Below are 13,324 nucleotides of genomic sequence, written 5' to 3'. Positions count from 1 at the left end.
ACATAGCCAGTATGACTATACTCCCGTAGCGAAGTTAGGCCAGAGCAAGAACGGAAATGTACCCACTCCAAGCACCTGTTACACCTCACCGACACTGACCGATGATGAAGGCGGTTCTGGCAAACGGAACAGAACCAGGGTCCGGGGTTCTTTTCAATCCCGGCACGGACCAAAAGCATACGGAGAAGGCACTCAGGGATGTGCCTCTCCCATGACGAAAAAAGACGAACACGTACACTGAGGCGGCAGCCCTTGCCGATGAAGATTCCATCGGGTCAATCCGGTACGTACAACCGGCTGCCATGGGATTGAGGTCATGTAGGTCATGGTTTCTTTGTCTGCACCCCAAGTGGTGCCAGCAAGTGAATTAAAGATATTGTTTCTACTTTTGACTTGATCGCAAATTGCTGTGGCATGTGGGTAGAATGTGTAAGAGCTGTCAAATGTGACGCCAAGTATTTTTGGGATACTTGATGGTCGGAATCATTTCTCCATCGACCATCACAGTCAGCTCAGTATTCACCTCACGCGTAGTGAACAATGTGACTGAAGATTTGGTGGCAGATATCTTTCAATTTCTTGCAGCGAAATATGAGGTAAGTTAGTTGAGGTAGACGTTCAACCTATCGCAGATGTCAACAAGGTGTGAGGGGCCTGATGCCATGATCGTACAATCGTCCGCATATGATACGATCTCTATGTCGTATGGAGGGGGTGGAATGGAGGATAGGTGGAGGTTAAACAGTGCCGGAGATATTACCCCACCTTGGGGAACTCTCTGTTTCACTCTACAATGCTTCGGCTTCTTATCCCTAAATTCTACAAATGACTGGCGGCCACACAGATAATTCGCTATCCAGCGTTTCAGGCCTGGCTGGAGGGACGTGTTGGCAATGTCCTTAAATAATTTGGCATGGCTGACCGTGTCGAATGCCTTCGATTGGTCCAGTGCCACGAGGACTGTTCATCACATGGCCTGGGCTGATTGAAGCCACGGCAAATGTCTGCGGTGATGGCATGCAAAGTTGTTGTTGTGTTATGCAGTCTTCGAAATCCATGTTGATGCTCAGCGAATTGAAATTCTTCTACGAGGCTCGGGAGGAATAATGCCTCAAGCGTCTTTGACACTGGTGTGAGAAGGGAGATCGGTCTGTACAACTCGCCCAAACTCGGGTTCTTTCCAGGCTTCAGTAGCGGCATCACTCTGCCCATTTTCCAGACATCGGGAACTATAAGAGTGTTCAAAGACAGGTTGAGGACAGTAGTACTCCAGGTGAATACAGATTCTTCAACATCCGTCGTGGCTCAACGCCTAAGAAGATTTGGCGCCATGAATGACATTCGTAACTTCGCCCACGGTAAATTGTGATGGGTGTTAATCGGCTCGGAGACCACAAATACGGCGAATGGCCCTCCTCCTTGCCCTATCACTGTCGGGATGCACAATAAATTGACAGTTGAACAACCTGGCGCATCTCTTAGGATCAGTCATGGTTATTTCGTCAAAACTGACTGAGGTCCTGTCATCCCGTCTACCGGAGTTCGAGAGTGACTTAACAGTCACTGGTGCCTAAGGGAAATTGCGCCGGGAAATTGGGCCGCACATGGGGTATTCGAGCGGCTGCTGGGTTAATGGTGTCTCGAAATTTCCTCTCGGCCACTAGCACATCCAAGGGGGGTGGCAGTTCACTGAAGCGGCGATTGGTATGCTCTCTGAAGCCAGCCCAATACCGATCTTCTTCTGATTGATAAACGTCCGGCGCTCAGAGGTTATCACCATATCTAGTGATGTGCATTAGCATCACTTCCTACAATGAGGCTTTTCTTCCCTACAGAAGCGGCTTCAACCAGCGACTTAAGGTCTGAAGGGAGCATCTCTGAATCTCGTGTGCCATATATAGGGAAGCCAGTCAGTAATGAGACTTGTTTACTTCAAGGCGGGCTACTACCAAATCTTTAGTGCTTAGCGACGGAAGAAGAACGACATTTAGACTACTCTTTGCAGGAATAAAGTCTCTGTGTCTTCCATTCCCCGTACACTTGAGAAGTTTAAATCGCGGAATTCTTAGTCCACCAACCTTTCCTCCACACACCCATGGTTCCTGGATAAGAACTTCGTCAAATCCCCCTGCCACCAGGAGAACATTTAGTGCCGCCAAATCGGCCTTACAATGGTGGAGATTTATCTGTAGAAACCGAACCATAGTCAGGATTCAGATCTTCTACCACTGTTGTGTTAGCCTCGTCTTCTGACTCCTCCAGGAGTCAAGAAGGAATATCTCCCTCTTCACAAAATCTAGTGCTGCACCTGGCCAGATCTCACCAATCTTTTTTAGCGCACAACGTTTCATTTCAATTGAGCGTTGATCCCCGAAGGCAATTAGCCTGTATCGCCCCGATATTAGCCTACATCGTCACAAACTGGAGGAGACCCAAGAAATTTCGCAGGAACATCGGAATGTGACAGTTCATTGACTATCCCACTCCAATTTTTCCTAGGTATGCAGACCTTTCCTTCTTCCATTTCAACGACTGCCATCACCAAACTTTCCCGAGTGACATTAGCAAAGGTTCTTGCTATTTTAGGCATGAGATGCCCTCCGAGAGACCGCAGCCTTTTGGCTGACTGCGGTGTAGTTTCCGAATCTAAACGTGGAAGTTTCCCTTCCTATTTGTGAGAGTCTTAGGATTTTTCGCATCAAGCCTCCCAATAACTCGGAGAGTGATGCGCTTTCTTTCATTTCAACGTTTTAAAGAGCGTGTTGGATTGCCGGGGAAGGCCGATGGCCAAGGCCAATTATAGGCATGCGAAGAAAGAATAAATTCGGCCTTGTCCTTGAGACTCGAACTAGATGTCATCGTCAAAAGCCCCTGCTGACCAGTCGTCTGTCGGCAAGTGCAGCCTGGAGCAGCCGCTCCGCCAGTCAAGGTTTCAATAGCAGACAACATGCTGCGGCCTGATACCACCACCGCAGCTGTTGGATCTTTGGAGTCCATTCTAAGCCTACTCCTGGGCTCTAGATTTGCCGCTCCACTGGAAACAGACGATTTACATGAAAATTCTTGCGGAGTGAAATAACAATACGTCCGCAAGTTGATACTAATCGATTACTTTATTGGTGGCATTTGAATAAACTTTTAATATTTCTAAATGTGTTAATCTTCCATTTGGAAAGCTAAATAACATGTTACACATTCATTATTACTTTGGTAATGTAATGCTTTTAATTTTGCAGATAACTTGGGTATAAATGCATTTTCCGAATAAATCTTATCTTCTAATTTCATAAAATCGGATTTTTTTATATATAGCCGCTATAAAGACCGATCTCCAGACTTAAAGTCTTGGGGCAATAAATTGGGTACTTTTCAAATCGTGCCAAATTTCATCAAATTCGGTTAAAAAATTGATCTTTTATGGCCTCAATACCCTATATCGGCGATTGGGTGGTCGGTCTAAGGGCAGCTATATCCAAATATAGTCCAATCTGAACCGTACTTCACAGAAATTGGTAGGGGTCTACCAGAACTCACTGTGCAAAATTTTAAGAAATCGGATGAAAAATTACCAATATATTGCTTCAAGACTTTAAGTCTGGAGATCGGTTTTAGACCGATTTTATGCAATCAGAAGATCAGGTTTATATGCAAAGAATACGAAATCATCAAAAAATTTTTGGAAAATGTTTTTATACCCAAGTTATCTGCATAATTATAAATATCCAGCTTTTGGGTATAAATGGGTTAATACCTGGGTATTTACCCAATTTACAGGGTAAATGCCTTTTGGGTATTTACCCATCGCCAATCTCTATTCATTTGGACTCATTGAGTGTCCGCAGATCTAAAATGTCAATTGTTTTCCTTTATAAATTGGTTTCTGGATTTATAGATTGTCCTGCGTTGTTTTTCTTAATGGGATTCAAAGCACCAAGTAGATCTCTAAGATTTGTTGAATTTTTTATGTTAAAATGCACAGAAGTAACTATAATCAAAATGAACCCATTGTAAGAACATTAAAAGAATTTGATCTCATAAATATGAAATTTAATTTAGATTTTTCTTTCACGATTAATAAATGTAAGCAATTATTAGATTTATATTTCGCTAGTAATTAAGATAATCGTAATCTGTAAGGAATGTAATTCCATAAACTGAAATAAATAAATAAATATAAATCAATGTCAAATACTTGTTACACAGCTATGCTATTTTATTGAAATCTTATAACGATGTTTTATTTGATCTGATATTCCAAACATAAGCAGAATTATAGAAATACAAATATAAAACTCATTTGAAGATGATACGTTGTAAAACAAAGTTTATTTCTAAAACTCTTTGACCTAACCTTAACCTTACAATATGAGCATATCCCTGCTACATTTTCCGACGTACTGTTAGTGCATTTTTTCTGCGTTTCTTTTTGTTGTGGTCAAAAGCTGGACATGATTCCAACAATGCAACAAAGAAATCCCTTAAAAGGTTGCGAATGTTAACTAAAGCTGCTATTATACTATTGGGTATGTAATATGTAATTTCAATAAGTAAGGACGGGCTTAACATGGGCGAAGACGACCTTTTGATACTACACCACACTGTGTATGTAGGTTCAGTCGTCGAAACTAAAATTTGATTAAATTTTAAATGTAGAATTTCGATCAAAATCCGTATATGTCGCGGGCAGGCAAAAAAAGAAGATTGAGAAGATCGGTGGTAAATGCCTTAGCAAAGCCCTCAAAAGTGAAAGTCGGGAGAAACATATAAAATTTACCAGTGGTATTTAATCAAAACTGCACACATAGTTAAAATCATAGAAAAAGACATTGTACAAATCTCTTCCTTCTTGATGTTACAAACGAATGGTGTAGCGTATAAAAATAGTTACTCTGAAAGTTGTGCACATTTTGTGATCAGTGATCCTACCAAAATTTAAGAAAAATCCTACCATATTTTTTACAGGCCAAAACTGCGATATATGATTTTATACCCACGACCGAACAGTTGGCCACTTTGCCAATCCCATTTGTAACACATCATATTAAACATTTTAAACGCTACAAAGAACATAAAGTCATATTTGTGCCCCGATTTCAATGAACAAACGTGCCCAGTTTGGATAAAGCGATCTCCCGATTGATATGCCCTCTTACTACCCATTTTGCCGTTGCAGTGAATTGCAACATCTGAGTATGGGCCAGATCTTACCATATTGGTATGCAATTGCCATAAAGGCCTGTTTTGCGATGGAAGCCACCAAAGGCGCATTTTCTACCCAGAATTTACGGATCTCTTCCAATCCCTTAACACTTGTACAACTTACAGCCAATATCAGGACTTACGCCTTTTTTACTAAAGCTTGAAGTAGTGAGAACACTATTTGTTGCTGTTGTAATCACATTTTCATGCGGAGGTGGAGATCTTCGACAGGAGCACTCCACTATCCGCAACCTGTGGATACGATTTTTCAGTAAGTACTTTATATGTTGAAAAAAATCAAAATTGAGGTCAACCTACCAAGAGAATAAAAACAATTCAATTTTGGTAGGAACCTACCAAAAACGGCAACATTGCTTGTGATACGTGCGAAAAATTTAATATGGCAAATGGATTTTGGAATCAATATGCAACTTTTTCGATTATATCGAGCTTTTGTTTCATCAACCATAGATGTAGACACATGTCTATAAATAAAAATACAATACATATAAGAATAAATGCCGATTAGAGCGCACTCTATTCGTATTTGACGTACAAAAGACAAGTGTTATGAATATATTTAGAAAGTGCCAGCTCGTATGACGTGTCTGTTGGTGTAATAGCAGCTTTAGCAAATACCAAACAGAACCTACTAATTCGGTACTCACACACAGGCTGTGTGTGACAGCAGAACTAAGGGTCAGCTTGACCCGTGTTTAGTTCATACTATCATTTTTAATATTGCATGTTTTCAAACTTTCCAATTCTCCTTATACAAATATTTATTATTCAAACAATTTTATCAGTGTACCAAGAACGAAAGTGACGTTTGAGGAACAAGGTAAAAAGATAAACGATAAACATACAAACATACGCAACCCCCCACACCACATACCAATTGTTTTTACCCTGCCGGGTCCATAACCAACATACATATAAAATTGACACACAAATTTGCTGAGAACAAGAGGCAACGACAGACGGCAAAACAAACGAGTCGGTGGTGGTTTTGGGGGTTTCTCGATATTCGTGTTAGAGCGCAAGAGCGTGTTGAGACTGTGGAAAAACTGCTGATTCCGACAGCACAACACGACAGCGAAGGCAGCAAATACGAATTTGAAGATACAGCAAAATACAATTCAAATAAAAGTCAAATAGTCTCGAAATTTAATTGCGCGAGTGTCGCGGTGCGGCGGTTGCAGTAGTAAGTGAGTTGATGAATGCAGCAGCAGTGGCATTCTAATAGAGAACACTACATCATATATAATAAAAATAAATTTGAATTGATTTAGAAAATAACATCTGAAGTAAGTGCCAAAGAAATCAACAGAAAAATCGAAAAGGCTTATTCAATGCGTTACAAGTATTTTCGCGAAACAAAATTAGGTGAAACAAGCCAACTTTGTAAGAACAACATTTGGAATAACGTCAAAAAAACCAACACAGAAAAATTTAATGGCTTGCTAAAAATTGCGTAATAACCTCGCAACAAAAGCTGTATTATGTGGGGGAAATTTTGCAAAATAATTACATGAAAATATGAATCCAAGACAGCAAAAGTGAACTATAAAAAAATCAAACTAATATAGGAATAAAGAGTCAAAAACAGGTTATCTTAAGAAAAAAAAACAAGCACCTTGCACTTTTCTCCCCCCGAAAACGGATAAAAATAAGTTCAAAATCAACCTGAGTCCAGTTCTAATAACTTGCCCGAAAAGTCTTTGTCCACAACTTAAGCTATTTGTTAGAAAAAAAAAAAACACAACCGCTGAAAGCAAAAACATTTGCCAGCAATAACGTTTAATTAACACTCAAGAAAAAAAAAAAATAGACACCTGGTTGTGAAACACAAGACCCAGATGAAAAAAAGAGTTAATAAATTTGTAATCGAAAAATGTTCTATGCCAATACTTTCATATATACACCAAGTAATTTATTTAAATAGATTTTTCGTCGATCACTCACATTGTCACCATCGTTCAATTTTAGGTCAGAATGCTTAGTATCCACTTGCATACATAAAAAATTCTTCCTTTCATACTTTTTATTGTATTATAATTGTACAATGGTGTTTTTTTTTACATCCCCACAAACATTTATCATATTTTCGAAAGAGCGTTCGTCCCCGCGATAAATAAAGCAATCTTGAAGATTTTTACACAACTGTTCTTCCGTATGATTCGCGGTGATCGGTCCTTCGAACCGGAACGAGCTTGCTCACCTACAGGAGCCTAACGAGGATCGTCACCTCCACATGAAAATGTGGTTTCAACAACGTATGATTCGCGAAACACTCCTCTAGGATATCGTTGGACAATCCACTGCATGTGTGGAAGTTTAAGAAACTCTTCGCGACAATTATTAGGCAACTGTTAAAATGGTCCAGAAGATTTATTTACAAATCGCTTGAATAACCTTTTCGCGATTATTTTTATTTTCATGACTAGTGCGTTTAGGAATTGTAATGAATTATGTTATTCGATGTTTTGTTTTCAGAGGACAATTTCCACAACACCAAACATAATTCTCACTTGGCTTATATAATGATTGGTACTTAATAACACGACTATGAGTGTAATACGAAATTCTTTTATTTAAATTTTTTCAGAATTTTTGGATTTCCGATGAAAAAAGTAATATTGATATGCATCTTAGTTCTTCCAAACAAAAAACGTGTAACTCTTATTGATTAATATTTAATAAATGTTACAAACACTTATTTTTCGTCCACGCGATTATAAAATCTTTAAAAACTCTTCTGACTTACTCGTTAGCAATTCATACTGAAGATTCGCGGAACACTCTTCCAGAAAAGTCGTCTTGACACAACTCCCGACGGGGGAATCTTCTACGAGCTCTTCCCCGATCGAAAACGTTTGCAGGGATGTGCCCGCCGCACTCCATTTAAATGTATTGCAGAAATCTTATACATGTGCATTCTCCTTTGGTATAATTAGTTGATGTTGTTGTAGCAGTGCGTTGTAATTAGTAGTGGTATTTTGTTCTGACAAAATCTGTCAAAAGGATTTCCAAGAGAGCCACCACTTTTGCAAATGGTGCCGTCGCAACATTTTATATTCGGGGAATTTTCTACTTAAATACAAGCGTACGTTTTATATTTGAATATTTTTAAGTTTAACTTTAATAGGTTTCATATTGTTGTTGTTGTTGTAGCAGTTTGTTGTTTTCTATCTTTCGTCTATTTGATTCTGTTGAGTGTCAAGACCCAGGAACTCTGCGACTAAGATGGGGTGCGTCTACAGTGATCTGGGTCTGAGTCGAGTGGGTCTGGCTGGGCAGTTAAACAGGTGGCGTGTATCGTGGGGTCCCTGGCTACAGTCGGTATATACATCGTGCAGGACTGATACCGGTCCTTGCTCTGTAGGAGTTGAGGCGGCTGCATCTGGCGGAACGTGATTGAGGCAGAACTACTCTGATTTGCCGGGTGAGGTCAATTTCTTCAGGTGCAATGGGAGGCGGTCGTTCTCCAAGGACTACATTCATCCGGCAGCCATTTACCGCATTTGCTACCGTGTCTACATGAATGCTGTCTAGACCTGCTCGATATGCCGCTTGATCTAGAGGTTCTCTTTTGTAGCGCTGAAGATCTTGATCACGCTCTAGATCATGTAGATCTACTTTGAGGCTTTTGGGCGATGGATATTGGTGGATTTGTTGTTGTAGCCACGTTTGCATGTGAAGGTGGCGATCCTCGTCAAGCTCTTATAGGCGTGCCCATAGACGAATAAAATTTGTCTACGCCATGGCACACAATGGGATGAGTTGTGAGAAATAGTAAAAAATCACAGCAAGAACGCTATTTCTTAAAACAACGATGGTACTTAGATATTCCCTCTTATTCCGGTTGGCGATGGCGTAGTCAAATGTCGAAATTTTTACTAAATGGTATTATGGTTGTCGAAGACAAAATTTCGTTAACATATTTGTTATCACATAAGTCGAATTCGGCTGACGAAAACGATCGATATATAAGTTAATTCGATACTAACCTACATCGCGCCTGTTTGTCGAAAGAGTATGGAACCTACTTTTATATAATATTTTTTATCTACCACAATATTTTTCTATTATCAAACTCTCGAAGGCGAATTAGTTACAGAATACAACGATACGTGAAATTCGCCTTCGACTACGACTGTGATTATTCACCCTTATTGGCGTCTTTAAATAAGCAATGGCCACCATGTCCCCGCGGCGATCGGTCATAAACCCATGCCAAAATTGAAACTTTTGTAGACGACATGGGAGTGAGCGCAGAAACAAAGGAGAACATGTTGCGGCTTTTGATGAAAACCCATTTCCACAGGATATGACGATACCCACGGAGACACCGGAATCATGGAATAATGATGTTGATCGAAGGTTTATAATTACGAAATTTATATTGAAGGAATCCTTAAAGAGGTTCAAACCATTTAAGTCACCCGGACCAGGAGGAATATTTCCGGCGTTACAGCGGCGTTTCCGGCAGACTATATGGCGCCCCACCTGGCCAAAATTTTCACAGCGTGCCTGGGACTTGCATATACTTCGAAATCCTGGGTTGTATTTATCAAATCAGGTGGATAAATTTTGTGTCCCATGGCATAAATATAAGGGTGAAAGTGGCACAAAGCACGCCACAGTGGGTCATTTTATCGCCACTCCTATGGGTGACCACCATAAATGAGCCGATTACTGGCTTAGGTGTGTCTATAGTGGCATGGGGCAGATTAATATCTGCACCCTCTTTTCAACCTAACAAAACCTAACCTAACCATCTCATCAGAAGAATCTTATGCTTAAAAACAAAGTAGTAGAAATGCTACAAACTCCTAGTGCAGATAATACCAACGCTTTCTTTAAATTAATTTCTAACACAAATACCATTACATCCATGTTTATTCTTATTAGCTGATGGCCTTAGCAGCCAATGTTATATCCCAGTACTAAATTTGTATTTACTATAAGCTTAGTATTCAAAAATCTAAGATAAATAAATAATAAAATCGACAAATAAATGGAAACCGTCAACTCGTAGGATTTTGCTGCTATGAACCAGGTTACGGGCATTTTATTGGATTTTGCCTAGGCTGTGTATTCTCACCACAACATATTTTCTCATCTTCATCTCTACGGAAGGATGTGTCTGGCTAAACGCCTAGGTTCCAAACCTGGCGAGAACATCAGAAAAATTTTTCAGCGGCGGTTATCCCCTCATAATTTCTGGCGATATTTGTGAAGTACTATGCCGTTCGGAGACTTCTTACTATTGAGCTTAAACTTGAATCACGAATGTTCATGGGCAAATTTGCATTTGCATGTTGACCAACATAACGGTAAAAAGAAGTACCCAAGACTGACTTTTACTCATTATGGCAGGTTAAAACCACCCGAGATCTGCCAACATTTGTGCCTATCGACAAAATTTACCTGCGAATTCTACGGAAACTTCACCCATTGGGGTCCATCAATTTACTTAAATTTCTTACAATTCTAGTTGCAATGACCGATTTAAGATTTACGACAATTTCTTATTTAGACCCCGGGTCTGCAGAGTCTGTGGTGTGGGAGTTAGAGATGATCAAGCTGTTTTGATGTCACTGTCTCGCAATCGCGAGGAGAAAATTTAGTGTGAACACCTCTTTCCGTGCCTAGACTCGTTCCAGCACTTAGCCTTCTTGTCATTCTCTACTACCTTAGAAGCCTGAAGTAGCTTATTACCCGAAGGTCTCGTACGGAAGCTCCTCTCTGGTCCTTCTGGTTCTCATCGTTATTGTCTTTTTTCCTAGTTTCCCCCTTCTTTTCTTAGTTGTTGTTGTAGCCACATTTTCATATGGAGGTGGCGATCCTCGTCAAGCTCCTGTAGGTTGCTTACCTACCTTTGGACCGGAACGAGCTGAGCAAGCAAAGGACCGATCGGCGCGGGAACAGGGTGGCCATTGGACACCCTGGGAGAAACTTAGCTGTGGCGCGTCCACAGCTTGCGGATAGTGGAATGCCTAATACGGAGTAACTGCAGTTGCAGTCGCGGACAATCAGCGGTATCGAGTGGAGACTCCCAGTGAGCGGTTCTTGCTTAAATACTGAGTGCCTTTGATGCTCGATACGACAAGGTGAAATATTGGCGCCTTTAAAAAACCAATGGTCATCATGTTCCCGCTGCGGTTAGTGGTATAGACCGGAACGAGCTCGCTCATCTATAAGAGCTTGAGAAGGATCGCCAACCCCACATGCAAATGTGGCTACAACAACAACGATAAAAATGCCTCTGTGGCGTGCCAGTGCCACCTTCTCCCTTACATTTAAGTCATGGGACCCACAATTTATCCACCTGTTCAACGTAACCTAACGTTAAAGATTTCTTTATGTTTGGATAGACCATGAAAATGCCAACCACATTTTTATTATCGAATGTTAGTATAAAAGGAAATCAATTTTTATTGAGCTAAACAGCATTCTTTGATATGAGATATGAGGTCTCATGTGTTACTTAGTCGTTTGTTCGCGAGGAAATTTATAATTTTAATACTTAGCAGTAGACGAACATTAAAACACATACGTATACATATGTATATATCAAGTAAAAATGCAGATTTGTCCATGAACATTCCACTAAGGAACAAGGGCAAACTTCTCACATATCAATGAGTGGAGTCTGATTCAAGTTTTAAGCTCAATGATAAGGGACCTCCTTTTTATAGCCGAATCCGGCAGTGCGACAACTCTTTGGGAAGAAGTTTTTACATGGTTGCCATACCAAATGGTATAGTAACTCACAAATGTTGCCCGCATTAGTAGGGGAGAACCATCGATGACATTTTTTCATGTAGAAAAAACAATATCTTCCACATTAAAATTATTTTGTATTGCTACTATCATCAAATAAAAAATAAATTATTCAATCTAATGATAACATCACTCACAATAAAGGCCTTTTGCAAATTTCCACAAACCTCTTTGCAACGCTTGCTGCCAGCTAAGTGTAACACAACAATTGTCCGTCAAACATGCATCGCACACATTGACGTGTTGATGTGTCGACTGCGAACAAATATACAAATATATATAATAGATTCATTCCTTATACGACATGTATTTGGGTTGGTCGTTACAATTACATACAATGAACTTGTAAAAATTTAATAACCAAAACTAATATGTACATGCACAATCGATATGTATTTTAAAAATAAATAATCGATCCAATATTATCCTCTCTGTTTCTCTTTAAATCGATAAAATCTACATAGTAAGATAAAGAACCAATTAGAAATCTGTGGTATACGAGAGGACTGCTGGCTAGAAAAGCGAAATTTTGAAAGTTCTCGGGTTGCCACTATTTAGCTTCTTCAAGGTACATAAAACGCATTTTTCTGACTCCGATGAAATGTTATATACTGAGTTGTATGTGTTTGCACGCCCAAAATAGTATATTTACGAATATGCCCATGAACATTCCATATGGAAACAGAGGCAAACTTCTTATACATCAATGAGTGCGATCCGATCCAAGTTAAAGCTCAATGATAAGGGATCTCCTTTTTTATAGCCGAGTCCGATCGGTGTGACGCAGTACAAGGCTCTTTTGGGGAGAAGTTTTTACATGGCTGCCATAGCATTTTTTTAATTGGGGTAGTACCTCATAAATGTCGCCAGCATTAGGACATTTTTTTCTGATGTTTTCGCCAGGTTTCGATGTTTTCACATGCTAACGTCTGCGCTGCGGTGACCTCTATATAGTACTTAGGTATTATCTCTATACGCAAATGCAAATTTACCATAACCATTCCATTAAGGAACAGGGGGAAACTATTCACATATCAATGGTTGCTGTCCTTTTTATAGCCGAGTCTGAATGGCGTGCCACAGTGCGGCACCGCTTTGGGAAGTTTTTATTTTTATATCTATACGAGGTTCGTTAAAAGGGCATTGTGTATTTAAAATTTTCGCGGGCTATGCCTATTCGATTTTCCAATGTTTTCCAGCTTTCTGTTGACACTCAATCACTTATTATTTTACTTCCACGCGTTTCGGGTTTTGCTTATTTCGACCAAAAACAACATTGCGTTGCTATTGCTCAGTAGACGTTGGACACAGTCAGTCCGCGACGATCCAGTTCTTG

The 13,324-nt window shown here is 40.0% G+C and overlaps 1 protein-coding gene across 3 annotated transcripts in view; it reads left to right on the top strand.

Annotated features, from left to right (window-relative positions):
* The first annotated feature begins 6,262 nt into the window (after window positions 1-6,262).
* LOC106089903 (delta-1-pyrroline-5-carboxylate dehydrogenase, mitochondrial) overlaps window positions 6,263-13,324 on the top strand; it is a 106,275-nt gene continuing 99,213 nt past the window's right edge. Inside the window, exon 1 of one of the 3 annotated variants that reach the window (XM_059363288.1) lies at window positions 6,263-6,403. The gene's annotated coding sequence lies outside the window, so the exon portion shown is untranslated. The other 2 variants (XM_013255898.2, XM_013255897.2) reach the window with 2 other exon arrangements.

The sequence above is a fragment of the Stomoxys calcitrans genome, chromosome 1 (genome assembly GCF_963082655.1).
Source record: "Stomoxys calcitrans chromosome 1, idStoCalc2.1, whole genome shotgun sequence".
Lineage (NCBI taxonomy): Eukaryota > Metazoa > Arthropoda > Insecta > Diptera > Muscidae > Stomoxys > Stomoxys calcitrans.
The sequence above is the reverse complement of the archived record's forward strand: the minus strand, read 5'-3'. Positions and strand labels throughout refer to the sequence as shown.